This window comes from Alligator mississippiensis, chromosome 12 (assembly GCF_030867095.1).
Source record: "Alligator mississippiensis isolate rAllMis1 chromosome 12, rAllMis1, whole genome shotgun sequence".
NCBI classification, from domain to species: domain Eukaryota; kingdom Metazoa; phylum Chordata; order Crocodylia; family Alligatoridae; genus Alligator; species Alligator mississippiensis.
In genome coordinates, this window is record NC_081835.1 from 12,373,604 (window position 1) to 12,387,804 (window position 14,201).

The window sequence follows — 14,201 nt, forward strand, 5'->3', positions numbered from 1 at the left end:
AGTTGTTTGTAACTACACCAGCATGCTTCAAGGACAGATTAAATTAAAGACCTATATGACTTGCCTTTTTAAGTGAGAAATATCTTTAAACGTTAGAAAAAAAACATACTATATTAAGTATACATTTACAAATGGCATAAGAAATAAATGTACAATATAAACTTGTGCTTTATACCTTAATACATCGTGGTAAGCCATTTAAAGTTAACTAACATTTGGTTGTTTTGAAACTTTAATTAGCATTTAACAAGAAAGCAACAGTGTAGCCAATTAGAGATCTAAGCAATAACAGAAACACACTGCCATTTTCTAGCAATTAATTGATAACTAGCTTACCGTGGGCAAATAATTAAATGAGAAAACATTTTGAGCAAATTGAAAGCACTGATGCAAATGAGTTCTGCATTTATTCTTTTCAAATTCACTGACCACATCATTTAATCTGTCAGAAACAGAGAAATCCTGAATTATACAAAATATGTACTCCTGCTGACTAACCAAAACCTAAAGTAACATGTCAGTTTCTGGAAACTTTAATTGCTTTGGTGAAAGAACATCTTGAAAGAAAGGAAAGAAAAGAAAGGAAAGGAAAGAAAGACAGACGGACAGACCCAGTAATGAAGACATTTTGCAAATGATTTTTGGTGAGCCACAGGGTAGTCAAGACAGTCGATAGGCAGCTGTCCATTGATCTGTGTCTGTTTGGCAGGCTGGTTTCTCTGTTCTATGTGCCTGAGACCAATAACACCAAACACCAGCACAGGTGATGCACGTTGAAGCTATGCAACCAACTGTTACCAGCACATCTTTCCCAGGAAGAAAAAATCTCAATCAGTTTTGAAAACAAAAGGGGTTGCTGCTACAACACTGCTAATGTTGACAGGAGACATGGCTTTCCACCTTTCTGCAGACTGAATAATAAATGAACTGCTTGACAAAGAAGAATATGAGTTAGCAAAATTGTTCGGTCCTTTCTTCCACTGGATGTAGAAGCAATTGCTAGGAATAACTCCTTAGAAACAGGAAATATCCCCACCCTTGACACCTGAAGCACAGCAATCTCAAGTATACTGAAGGAGAAGGAGGTTCATTTTGACTCAAACTTCGTCTGTCTATGATATCTTCCTTTTCTGGATGAAAATAGGGAGGTGAAATTGCTTAAGTTCTTTTAAGCTTTAAACACTATGGCCGTGCGAAGCTTCAGTCCCTGATTCGATTCAGTGGAGATTCAGCCCGATTCGGTGGCTGAATCTCTGAATCCAAATCAAATCAGAGGACCCTTTAATCTCTCCGAATCAAATCGTAACCCTCCGAATCAATATGGAGAGATTTGGAAAGATTCAGCGATTCGGACATAGAGACAGCTTTAAATGTTTTTTCTACATATCTCAAGGTAGCAGGCGGCTCGTGAATGCTGTGATGGTGGGACACATGGAGTATCCCACAGAAGCGCAGGGGGCTCCACAGAGTGCTCAGCAGCAGGCCCAGAAGTGAACCAGAAGCACTTCAGTCCACTGGGGAGCATGCCAGGGGGGCCTCCCATGCCCTCTCGGCTCAGCGGCTGGTGTCTTCTGGGTCTGGGGGCGGGGCACCCAGGGTCCCCGTATGGCCAGTTGCTGAGCTAGGGGAGCACAGGGAGGCCCCCCAGCGTGCTCTCTGGTGGACCCAGAAGTGGACTGGAAGTACTTCAGGTTCACTTCCAGGTTTGCCACTGAGCACATGGGGGGGCCCCCCCAATGCTTCTGTAGGACGCTCCATGCACCCCAGCATTGCAGCTTTCACACTCAAGGTATATAGAAAAAACATTTAAAGCTGTGTCTATGGCCAAATTTCTTATTATCTGAATCAGCATCAACTCTTCAGATTTGGATTCAGTTGACTCAATTCAGGGACACTGATCCGAATCAACGAATTGAATCACTGTCCCCGATTCAGGCCGAATCTGAATCAAATGGGGCCTGCTTCGCACATCCCTATTAAACACCATCCATCCATTCAAATGGAATAGACCCCAAGAGTTCTCCAGCCACCATTTCCTTTAGACTTTGTAAAAGCTATTACCTCAATCCCTAAGAAAGCAATGGAGCATTTTAACTTTTTATTTTACTCAATGTCACACTAAAAATATCCAAGGGAGATAATCAAATACTGTCAGGTTTTTAACATCCTTCTAACATATTGGCAGCCTAAACTACTAGATGGTTTCTAACTTTTTCCTTAAGGTCTCTTCCCAAAAAACCCCCGGCCATGGTTCTCTCTTCATTTATGCTAGTGTAAATTGGAAATAATTCCACTTAAGTTTTGTTAGTGTAAAACTGGCTTGTGAGAGAGGAGAATCCGATGATGTGGGGTAGGTATTCCCAAAAGAAACAAATTGGTTCCAAGTTGTAATATATTCTGTAGTTACCCAATGGTGAAGTTGTGAATGTTATGGGACATTTCTAAATGTAAATTGAAATTAGTTCCTTTTAATCCTCACAATTTGTCATAGCTCCTCTGGATCCATAGGGCTAGGGAAGCATTTGAAGCACTGCAGTTGGACAGTTCAGGCCACAAAGAGCTTATACCTGTTCTCTAGCTTGACATGGTGTTATGATGAGGACAGACTACATTTGTTATAGCGTCCAGGCTGGTGTTCTGAGAAGCAAGGTTTGTAAAATCCTCTGCATAGGAGAATTATTGGAGGAGGTGACTAGTCAAAGGCTCCTATTTATTTGGGCTTTGTATTTTTGAGGCAGACTTCGAGGTAAATAATATCGTAATAAAATGGAGCAGTATGATAGCAGGTAAGCACCCAACTGCTTCACGTGGGCTTAACTCTGCCAATACCAAAGATACAACTCCGGTTGTGAGTTTGGGCATCACTGAGCTGTCTTGAAAAATCCTACTCTAATGCTCGATATAGTCAGTGACCAATGCAGGAACTGTAATAGTACAAAAATCTAAATCCATGCATAGAATATCAATCCATCGTTCAGTATTGTCCTTTAATAGATGTGTTTTCATCCATTATTTTTCTTTCTACAATTCCAAAAAAGCTCCCAGCATAGTTCAACTAAAATGTCCCGCAGCATTTGTCTCTAAAGCAGTTGTTAATCTATTAACTATTGCAAGCAGTTTGTGGAATAAGACATAAATATTGCATTCTCCCAGCACGTTCTATAGATTCACTGGAGTGTTGTGGTTGTAATTACAGGGGATTGTGAAGAGTGGAATAAGAGGTGTACTAAGAGGCCATCTTGGGTCTGAAGGTGAAACACAACTGTGAGAAAATGCCTCCTGAAGGGTCCTCAACATATACGTACATCAAGCAAGTTCAGCAGGTGCTTTTTTATAGCATGCACAGCATATACTGCAGTACACATCCTCCTGATTTATTTTCTTCAAGAATCATTTTATTCTTTCAATGCATTTTTCAGGGGACAATTTTTTTTCATTTTGATTTGGAGCTGGGTGCCTCCCCCCCCCCCCCCAACCCAAACAACCCCCCCCCACATTTTCCAGGGTTATTCTGCTAAAGAATGAAAGCAAGTGTGTATCCACATAGAATGACTGCCTGCTGACAGTGGTACCCTCCGTTGGGACTGAGAGGGGGCAATGAAGTATTAGCTCATTTCTTGGTGTTTAGTCTTCCTGTTTCCCTCAATGAGGGATCTGATCTTTCCTGGTTTGGTAAGAGGGCACACATCATTGTTCATTTGTCCAGGCTGTTTTGAGCACTGTGAATATGATTTCATCAGAGTTTATAAAAACACCAGCACACAAGGCGAGTGATAACATTTATTTTATTTATGTCTGAAGAAGGTAGCACCTTTAGTAGTAGAGTGTTTGTATTCTAAAGGTGGGTCACACATTCTTTATTTAATAAGAACCTAAATAATGATATAAAATTGAGCATTTTAAGCACCAGACATACGATGTTTGCCGACAAGCATCCATTTTCTTCTGCCTATAGCAGCAAAAGCACTGTTAAAGAAATACACAGATATTTTCTTCTTAAAGGCACTTAATGAAATCCTGTTAAGACTTTAGGGTTTGAGTTAAATACGGAGAAATGAGAATCACATTCTTTGGGATCTCTTCAATCTAACCCTTGCTTAGCGAGAGTGTTCTGACTCATTAGTTTATCTTTAGGTATAATCAATAGGTCTCCTCGAGCTTTTAATTTCTGTATCTCATTATATACAAATTTTTAGTAATAGAAATAAAGAAAATGTCAAAGAGCTATTAGCTTTTCCCATTGTTAATGCAGGGCTGTTCCTTAGAGAATATTCTTAAGATTTTGTGCTGGTTTAAATAACTGTAGTGTTGGTGCATGCATAATTTCAACCTAGTCATTGAGAATATTTCAGTCTACTAGATGCTATATAGTCACCTGTGATCATTTGCTAATATTCAGCTTAGTTTCTGTGTAAAATTTTACCATCATGCCTCTTCTTCTCTGTTTTCCCTTTCTCCTTTAATTGTTCTTAGCCAGGTTCTCTTCTGAATAATATGGAGTTAAATCCTATCCCATATTCCCCAAGGGAATACTAGTTTTGTCTCTGGATTTTCCAAGGGTTTTTTTCCCCAGGCCTTTTCCCACTGATACTCCCAAATAGCTAAGGAGAAAACAGGTGGTGGGGACCCAAAGGTATCTCTGTAGAATAGATAGCTGTATTAATTTATTTGCTTTTAATCATCTCATTACTAGATTTCATTATCACAAAGTCAGAGCTGCATTCATTTGCCAGGAACCTTTAGATGATATGCTTTAGGCTGCCACACTTCTTCATGTATCATGTTCAAGGTTGAAAAATATATAATTCATATGTCTTTTCTGATGCAGTGCCAGAGTTGTGAAATAATCCCCGTAGGCCCATTCCTTCTACAGCTGTATGAAGCTGAAACCTGGCTGTGAACCATACACAATGCTGCTCACCAAAGGGCTTGCTTCTGCTTCCACTGAAGTCAGCTGCATAACTTCCATTGACTTGAGTTCAAGCAGAATTGGGCACAATGTGTAGGGGAAACAGGTGCCTAGGATCATGGTGGATTGCTTTTGTGTTAGCATTTACAGATGTTATGAGATACTAGAGCTGAAGCACAGTCCAACCTTTTCCCAACAGGTTTTCAGTTATGCTCACCAGCTGCTGCTAGCAGGAATATTAACGGAAAGTATCTGTTCAATGGTTATTAACTGGGTGTTTAATTTCACTGGCATTTACTACGCACACATGTAAATTGATCTGCAACTAAATGGAAAATAAGATATGAAAACATATATTTTTCATTTCAGTGCCATCTTGAATCTCTCTCACTGGATGAGTTCTAGGTACAAATATTAGTATACAGCGCATGATTTAGAACAAAAATATTAATTATGTAGCATTATTCATCCAGTGGCAGTGGACTGTCTCTAATCTTAAGTGACTTGTTCTTCTTAGTATGCTTATCACAGTACAAATGTGAAGAAACTCTTTCTGAGACTTTCTCACAAAAAAAAAAAATCAGATTTTTATTCTACAATTCAACAACCTTAAAATGTCATTTTGAGGTGAAATCTGGCAAAATTAGTTATGCATTTATTTATGATCCATATTTATTCACATTACTCTGAAAAATGTTTACTCTATGGATTGAGCTGCTATGATAGGGATGACAACCTTGGATTCCTCAGGAAATGTCCTATATTCCTTCCATATAAAAATAAAACCCTTTTGAGGGGGGTTATACTCTGGTGGCCACTTCCACCCACTTAGAGCTTCTTTATGGCACCAGACTGTCATAAAGTGGCTTTTGTACAATAACATTTTATCTCATTTTTCCCTGCAGGGCTTAGAGTTGGTCCCAGGCATATCGTAATTAAAATATTTCTAACTAATTCATGCTTCATGGTGTTGAAATGTTAACCAGAAACTTCCTAGAGTCTAGGGCTACAATGGACATCCCTTCTTCCCATTCAAGGAAGCATGTTCTGAGAGGGTTTGTGGTCTTGCACGGCAACATAGCAAAAAAGAGTTGAATGAATTCACCTCTGAGCCAGTACAGGTTGCTTCCACAATACATGTACTAGAGCTCTAACATTAAATGTCCCTCTTCCTTTGGGATGCTATTCCAAAGCCTATCTGACCCCAACATTTCTTCCTGACTGGTAGCCTACTTGTTTTCTTCTACTGGCTTAGTCTTGTTTCTCTAGGTTTCTAATTGATGATATATGCCCCTTTACGGCAACCTTAACATGGGCATTGTTATTAGTGGAGTTTGAATTCCAGAGCTGTTAGAATAGAGGTGAAGTTTTAAATGTGGAAATACAAGTGTTCCTGCATTTCTCTGGCCTTCTTCATAAAATCTCTGGCTTTATTGACCAGAGCCTTCACTTTCTCCCTTTCCAGCCTCAGTTGCTCCCTCACGTCTCTAATCAAGGTCTTAGCTCTTTATGTGCTATCAGTGAGTCCTTTGGTAGGCCCTTTCTTTGAGATCCGAGTCCAAATACCCATTCTGATCTCTATTTTTCTCTTCTACGGCTTTCTGCCCTCGCTACCAACCTCTCAACTTGACTTTAGTCTGCTCCCGCTATTTACGGTGCTAGTTTTGAGACTGCTGCTCACTTGACAGTACTGCATTCAGGATGGCTGTTGTCAGTTGTATGTTTGGCCATAAGTGAAACAAAAGTATCACGGTCAACTTTTGCCTTAGATGCAAGCTTTTATGAGATTCAGAAAATGTACTTAGTTTTGTTTGTTTTAATTATAGCATAATTAAAAGAGTTCCACATGGGTGCATGCGTCCTGAGTCCTGGCACGATGAGGAGCAGAAACACAGATGCATCAAAAGGTGAAAATATCAGGACTGAATGCCAAATGTGCAGTGTAGAAGGTACATTGTGCAGCTGAGCCTCTGATTGATGGGCCTCTCACCCCCCCCCCCCCCAAATTATTGCCACCTAAATTTAAAATTCTCCAGTTTGTTATATTCAGCATGCATCTAAGCGATTAGATTCTGTATTTCAGGGCTGGTGATTCATGAGAGGTGTGCATATTTGCTTTACCAATTGCTTAGTCCAACTTGCAGGAACGAAGTGAACAAACATTTCTCCTGCAACAGCAAATTTCATTAGATGTTTGTGATGTCATTCAAATTACAGCAGTTCAGCTACTTTTATGATCCTTTGGTCTCTTAAGTAGATTTTACAGTTTGCCAGTATTTTTTATTTCCAGCAGGGTGCATTGTGGTTGTGCTGTTCAGTGTTTTCCTTAGCATCAACTTCGCTGAAAACTAGTGGGTTTTTTTTTTTTCTGCAGTAGTTTGCTCTAAGGGAAATCATTACCAAACATTAAAGCGAAGGCAGTCTGTCATTTCTTAAAGATATGCAAAGAATTGCTTCCAGCTGAGATGAGTTTGGCCAGGTTCCTACTGACTCATACAGAAAGAGACCCTTTCTTGGCTCACCTGCATGAGATGATGTTGCCTAGAGGCCATGCCGATCTTGTAACCAGTGTAGTCCAGGCCCAAAAACCAGTAAGGTGAGGGAACACTCCTTTAAATTGGCTAAGTCTGATGTAGTGATGGGTTGCCACTTTTAAAATACAAAGATACCATGAGTACCTTGCTTATAAGTAGGGCTGATGATTTTTTTTTAATCAAAGCTGTTTTTTCAACAGGAAAATGGATTTTTGATTAAAGTATGTCTCCTTCTAGGGGGGATTATTTTCCTTTTAATCCAGATGCTGCAAAACTGACGTATTTTGGTCAAAAATCAAAATATTTTGATTTGGGTGTGCTGTCAAAGTGTTTTATCGGAGTAGTAGTTTGATACTCATGTTCCCATTCTGCTTTATTGGACTGGTCCCGTTGGACGGACTACACCTCTCAGGAGGTCCCACCTTTGTTCTCCTAAAGAGAGGGAAAGACTAGGGGCAGTCGGTATCGTGGCCAGCTGTCTGAGTGGGGAGAGCCCAGGCTGTAGAATAAAATGGGAGCACTATGCAACAAGCTACAGCTTCTCTGAGGGATCAAAACAGCCTTTCCAACTTGTCATTTCTTTGCTTCAGCTGCTGAAGTATTTTGGCATTTTAACTTAATTGTTGAGAAGTTTAACACTTCGCAAAACTCCCACCCCCAATTTCCTGCCCAGCTGTATTCATAATAAAGTGTCTGTCTCAGCATCCCTGGAGCATTGGATAAATAATATATAAAATATAAATCCAGGATATTTTCATCCAGAAGGAGTTTGGGTTTGCAACACTTTACAAAGGAGCATCCTCATACTCTCAGTAGCACTTCCACAGCTGAAGTCCTTCTGTTGAGAAACCCTTCCCTCCAATTCCCCAGTGTTTAGCCCTGGACTTCCTTAGCTTGTTTGCTGCTGTCAAGGAGGCCTGCTAAAAGGACTCTGTTTATTGGGCCAAACTGGTACAAAGATTTAAAGATGAAGAGCTCAGTATGTTACCGTGAATCCAGGGATTAACATGGGAGCCCCTGAGAGCTGCTTCATGGTAGTCTTGTATGCTATCCTACGTAGGTGGATGCATGCAGCCAGCTAGACTTTTGGAGTAATGGTTCCTTTCAGTCCAGTAAAAGCAATGAAGATTCAAAACAGTAAGCACAGTAAATATTACGCTGATGAATCTGGGATGTTACAATTCAAAGTGGACTTGTATCCAGCTAAGGGCCTCACCCCCAAAATGTATTTGCTTAACTTTGAAGAAGTGAGGGCTGGAGATTTTTTTTTTAAAGAGTCCTTCACCAAACACTTGCTTGAAGCACTTGTTTGCCTCTCACAATGTCTGTGGGAGGCAAGCGTTGTTATCCCACCTGTGATCATGGGGAAACTGAGGCTGAAGTGTTGGTCACTCAGTGCCTGTGGATGAGAGCTACAATACTAGTCTTGCGGGACCTAACTGCTAATGCAGAGAGGGAGGGCATCTTTTTGTCACCAGCTAGTAGAGGTGCAAACCTTGCTATCACCGCTTTTCTTTTGGATATATTTAATTCTTGTAGCTTAATTTCCAGCAATATAGAAAATGAGTTTTGTGACTAAGAAACCAGCATGGAAACATCTGTGAATTAAGTGCATTTCCTGCCTGTTGTTTCTTTTTTTTTTTTTTTTGGTCTTTTTTTCAATGGTTATGCAAAGAATCTAAAAGTGCATGTGAATAAGTACACAAATGAGAAGACGTAATTAAGATTCAGGAGTTCTTGACTTTTTTCAACAATTTAATCTTATGTGCTTTAGGCTAAAGGAAGCTTGGTATAGCAAGTCCCTGTTAAAATACTACATTTTATGGCCTCTTAATCAAAGATTCTTGACAATCTAATAATGGGCTACTCTGCTGTTAGTGACAACCATATTGCACTAGGGCAGCTATTAGATACTGCTTCTATCATTGTCGATGTCTGTGACGGAATTTAGGTTTATACACAAATTCTGTACACATGCCTTGCAACAGAAAGAGCCGGCCCTTCGGTGAAATAAATTTAAATGGAAGGCTCAGGTTAATGCTTGGAGGATCTGGAGCCCTGCACTGGGAGGCCACAAGCAATGACTGATTGGAAAAACACTGCGCAACATCCAGATTTACAAGAGGACTCTTGTTTTCTGATATGGCAGCACTTCAGCATCTGTTGCTGTGATTAATCTAGGACGTGTTTCTACAAATGTGCTTGCTCTTCAGATCCGAGCAGGTTAAGGTCAACCATTTAGAAAAATAATAACAGCAATTTGTGAAGGTCTCCTTGTGCTTTTAGGCCTCGCTATTGGAATATGTAGGCACATTAGCCTGGACCAGGCAAATCACTTTAATATTGACTTCAGTGGGGTTATTGGTGTGCCTAAAGGTATACACGTTCTGGAGTGCTTTGTTGGGTCAGGACCAGGATGTTCAGCCCTGTCCTAAGACTGAAACCCTATTCTGTAGAAGGCCTTTTTCTCACCTTCACCCTATCACTTTTATGCCCCAGGAATTTTTCTGCAGCTTTTGAGTTCCAGTGGCACAAAAGCCTCCAAAGTGAGTTTTATCCAATTTTAACACAACGCCATGAATTGATCCAGCTTTTCTAAGAGATGGGATGTTCACTCAGAAGGGCTATGAGTTTGATAGAAGCTTTTGATTGTACCTGCTCTGAACATTACAGTTGCAGCAAGCTCTCAAACACTGGGATTTTAACATGATTTTGTGACTTGCTGAGACCATCCAGCAGATCCTTAGCTTTATAGAAATTGTTCATTTGTGTGTGTTCAAAATTCTTGCAGACTTTCAAGTCTAATCTGCATGTTCTGTTCCTAGAAGTTTTACACATTCATCTCTAGATTAATTTTTAACTGCCTATTTTGCATTTTACAATCACTGTGCATGCAGTCTCACTCTTCAGGCTGTTTGGGCATGCAAATTCCTGTGTAGTTTTGAAAATCTGGTCCATACTCTCAAATACAAAGTGCATCTTGGAAAGCGGTGAAGATTTCCATTGCAAATTTGCAGATTTAGCCACCCAAGAAGCATTGAATTGGAGTTTTATGGCTAAAGCCCTCTTTGAAAACCTGAGTCCTCATTTATATCTGGCCTTTACATGGTATCTCCTTGCATACTTGCATGCATTCCTATGCTGCATATGCCCCAGCATTACTGTATTTACTCATCTTATATATTGAGCCCCCAATAGTTAAATTTTATACATAAAATTTTTAAAATTTGTTATAATTTTCCAGGTATAGAATCTAAGTACTGGAGGGCTGTTTTGAATTCACCACCCCCCACTAATAGCAGGGAAATCAGTGGCTTGTTGGGGGGAGGGGGTGTCAGGTGACCCTCTTGCCCTCTGTCCCCTCCACTCCCTCTCCCTGCAGCCTTCCTCCCCCACCCTGCATCCCTAGCTCCATACAGCCTCTGCCTCTCCCTCCACTGTCCCCAGTCTTTGCCTTTTCCTTCCATGTTCCCCCCAGTCTTTGCCTTTTTTTCTCCCCACCCCTTTACTGTTAGACACTGCTGGGGCTCTTCCCTTCTGGAGCACAGCAGGTAGATGTCATGCAGAAGTGTTGGTGCTGCTGACTGGCCAGGCAGGGGAAGGAGTTCCCATGTGCTTCATGCTTCGGAGGGAACCCAGCCTGAGCCAGAGCCAAGCTTTGCCTCATGGGAAGGGGAAGGGGACAGGTAGGCAGCAAGGACAGAATCTGTAGAGGGGAAGTGAGAGGGGACACTTGACTCAGGACCAGAGTCAGAGCTACAGCAGTCACCTGACTATCCTCCCCCTCTCCGCCTTGTATAGGGCTTTTTTCACCATGCTGAATGGGGGGGAAATTTCATCTTATATTTGAGTAAATATGGTAATTCTTTCTCTCCACTCCATGGTTGCAAAAGAGTACAAACGCAAATTGTACCTCTGTTTATGCATGTTTGACTTAATGCTGTACGGAAGTCTGCACCTGTAAAGTTAATGCATGTCATTTATGAGCATGAGGTTTTGCATTCGCATAGGTAAAGGCTCAGTATATATTAAAATGGCTCCTATATGTTTAAAAAATGGTTAGTAGAGAAATGCTGGTTCTAAAATATTCAATGCAGATATTTTACTTGGCTGGCAAAATGAGTAAATATGGGCTTGGGGGCAGCAGGCTTTTGCACTGGAAGGTCTCGGCAGTCTTCCTTTGAGTGAAGATAGAGTAAACTATTACAGTTCAGAACAGAATGAATCTGCATGGTATTTCTGTTGCAGTGTGTTTATTTAAAATGACATCAAATATATATCAGGTAAATGGTCTGGTTGAACAAAACTACAGACAACCATACTCTGTATAACAGACAGTAATGTTAGGTTTCTGCAATTCTCAAAACCTTTACCTGGCTTTTTGCTGGTAATCAAGTCTGGTGGAAGAGCAACCCTTAGTGGGGTTTTATTTTGAGTGTTTTTGTTAGTCTATAAGGTGCAAATCTCCCCTGCCTTCTATTTGAAGAAGTCCATATGTTGATGTTTTCTTGCTCTGACACCAGCTTTTGTTCTGAAAACATTGTGTATAGCTTGGGCATCTTTGTGTTTCACTGTGAATTCCCTGGCTCTTTCCCTCAATGCACTTTTGTCTATGTTAGTTCACTGTGCGTAACAGTGAGAGACAAAAGCAGGACAGCGCAGTCATTCTTCTACTAGTGTCCAATTATGACCGACTTCCAAGGGGGAATTCCTCTGATGGTAACGGAGGGAATATTGAGACAGAATTTCTTGTGTTCCTTGACAGGGGACAATCTGCTACACTAATCATTTTATGAAACAAAGCAGCTTTTGCTTAAGATCCATTTTGCAAACTGTTTGACACGTTTCAGGAGAAGGATAATTACTGGGCACTGTTGGAACTTTCTGTGCCGTGTATCCTGCACATCTCGAGGCAAAGTATGCAATATTACGTGCTTTACTAGCCACTTTTATGATAAAAAATTAGAAGGCAGGGCTAATTTTAGCCTTAATCTGTGTAGCTAGAGCTAAAAGCCTCTAGCTGACTAGAGGGAGATGGAATGAGGCCTGTTTATCTTCCACAGCTGGTTGGTGCAGCCTCAAAGCGTGACTTAAGTGCACAACTTAAACCTCTCCACCCCTCCCTGTAACCATCCTAGAAGAGGGATGGTACAGATACCCGTCTGGTAACCCTCTGGCCCTGGAGGAGGAGGCGGCAACACATCTTCAGAAGAATAGGTGACATTTGAAGCCTGTTGGGGAATGGAATAGGTTAACAGAAGTGAGCTGGTTTCAGGTACATGTAATACAGATTTTAAAACAAAGGTTGGGATGGAAACTGAGAACAAAGCTGGCCCATGAGTAATTGAAGTGACTTTTCACAACTGGCATTTGAAATATTCTAGGGTACAAACTGCCCAAGTCAGCAGAATATGAAAGTAAACCATAAACTGGACAGGGCTGCAGAATGGGTGTCTGGAAACTGGGGGGGTGGGGGGAGGAGGGGAAGAGGAGGAACTATTTTCTGCTTTTTGGAAGGCAGGCAGGGACAGCAAGTGTCTAGATGATGAACTATTGGTCTGCTGGTATTTCCTGTTTTTGCCAAGGCTAGGACTTGATGAGAATGAATCAGTCTTTTAACTGTGGCCTTTCCAATGATGAACTGAGGTGGGGAGAATAAGAATTGTAAAAGTAAAAAGGGATTTCACATTGCCTGTTAGAGAAAACTGTTGTAGAGTGCAGAGCCCAGCGAAGCTACAGGCTTCCTCGTATGGTTCTCTAACCTTTTTCGATCTCAAAGCTGTGTGCCTGTGGGAGTTGATATGTGCATGGGACAGTAATTCAGAAAAGATTAATAACATTTGAAACACTCTGGGTGCTTGGGCTGTGGGGTGTTACGCTCCCACAGGTTTTCCTGAAGGGGTATTTGGTATCTGCCAGGAGATGCTTGGACCCCAGGAAAGCAGTGTGGGGTCCAGATATTAGGACTGGTAAGCAGGAAGCTTAGATTCTGATCTTGCCGCTATCATTATCCTGCTGTTTGATTCACGTTTCTGATTTCTTCAGCAGCCCTTTGTATTTTCTGTATATTTAGACAGAGAGATTCAGAGTGGTGATGTCTCTTCATTTATGTTTGACCAGCACATAGGGTCTGATGCAGTCCATGTATCAACTGGGGCCCCCTGGTGCTAATGTAGTATGAAGAACTGGGGTATGTATTTACATAGTCCAGTTGCTTCTGCATAGGTAGTACTATTAATTTCCTCCATTTTTTTTTTTTTTTTTTAATCTTGCCTCTTCAAGTAAAAGAGAGAGATGGTTTGTGGCTTGAATTGCAGGCTCTGTGGAGGTCACTAAAACAATGATTAATAAATGATAAATAAAAGATGCTGCAGTGAAAAATCAATAAAAAACTCAATTGAAAATATAGCCTACCAGGTAATGCAGCCCTTTGGTGTTTTACAGGTTGACGTTAGTTGTCATGAGGTAGGCTTCTATTAAAATATCAGTTTTTCCTCAACACTCACCATAGGTGCCTGTAATGGGGATTATCAGTTAACTTTTTCTTAGATGTTTAAAATAGTTCTGGGTGAATTTGAAGAAACGTGGAAGTACAACTTGATTCTCAGATGTGTTGAATGTTATTGGCTCATAAGAAACTCTAAACTCCAGGGAGAGTGCAGTTCCTTTCAGCATTTGGCACTCAGTTTGGATGAGTACTCTAGTGCTTGGATGCACACTCATACTGCAGTGGAATCATTATGACCAAATATTAGGCT

The 14,201-nt window shown here is 40.9% G+C and overlaps 1 long non-coding RNA gene across 4 annotated transcripts in view; it reads left to right on the forward strand.

Moving 5' to 3' along the window:
* The window catches only part of LOC109286220 (uncharacterized), a 672,376-nt gene that overhangs the window by 156,584 nt on the left and 501,591 nt on the right, over positions 1-14,201 (forward strand). The window contains exon 3 of one of the 4 annotated variants that reach the window (XR_009456013.1): positions 3,197-3,323. The exons of the other annotated variants lie outside the window; for them this stretch is intronic. This is a non-coding gene — a long non-coding RNA (uncharacterized LOC109286220). The remainder of the gene's footprint in view (positions 1-3,196; positions 3,324-14,201) is intronic. 4 annotated transcript variants of the gene reach the window in all.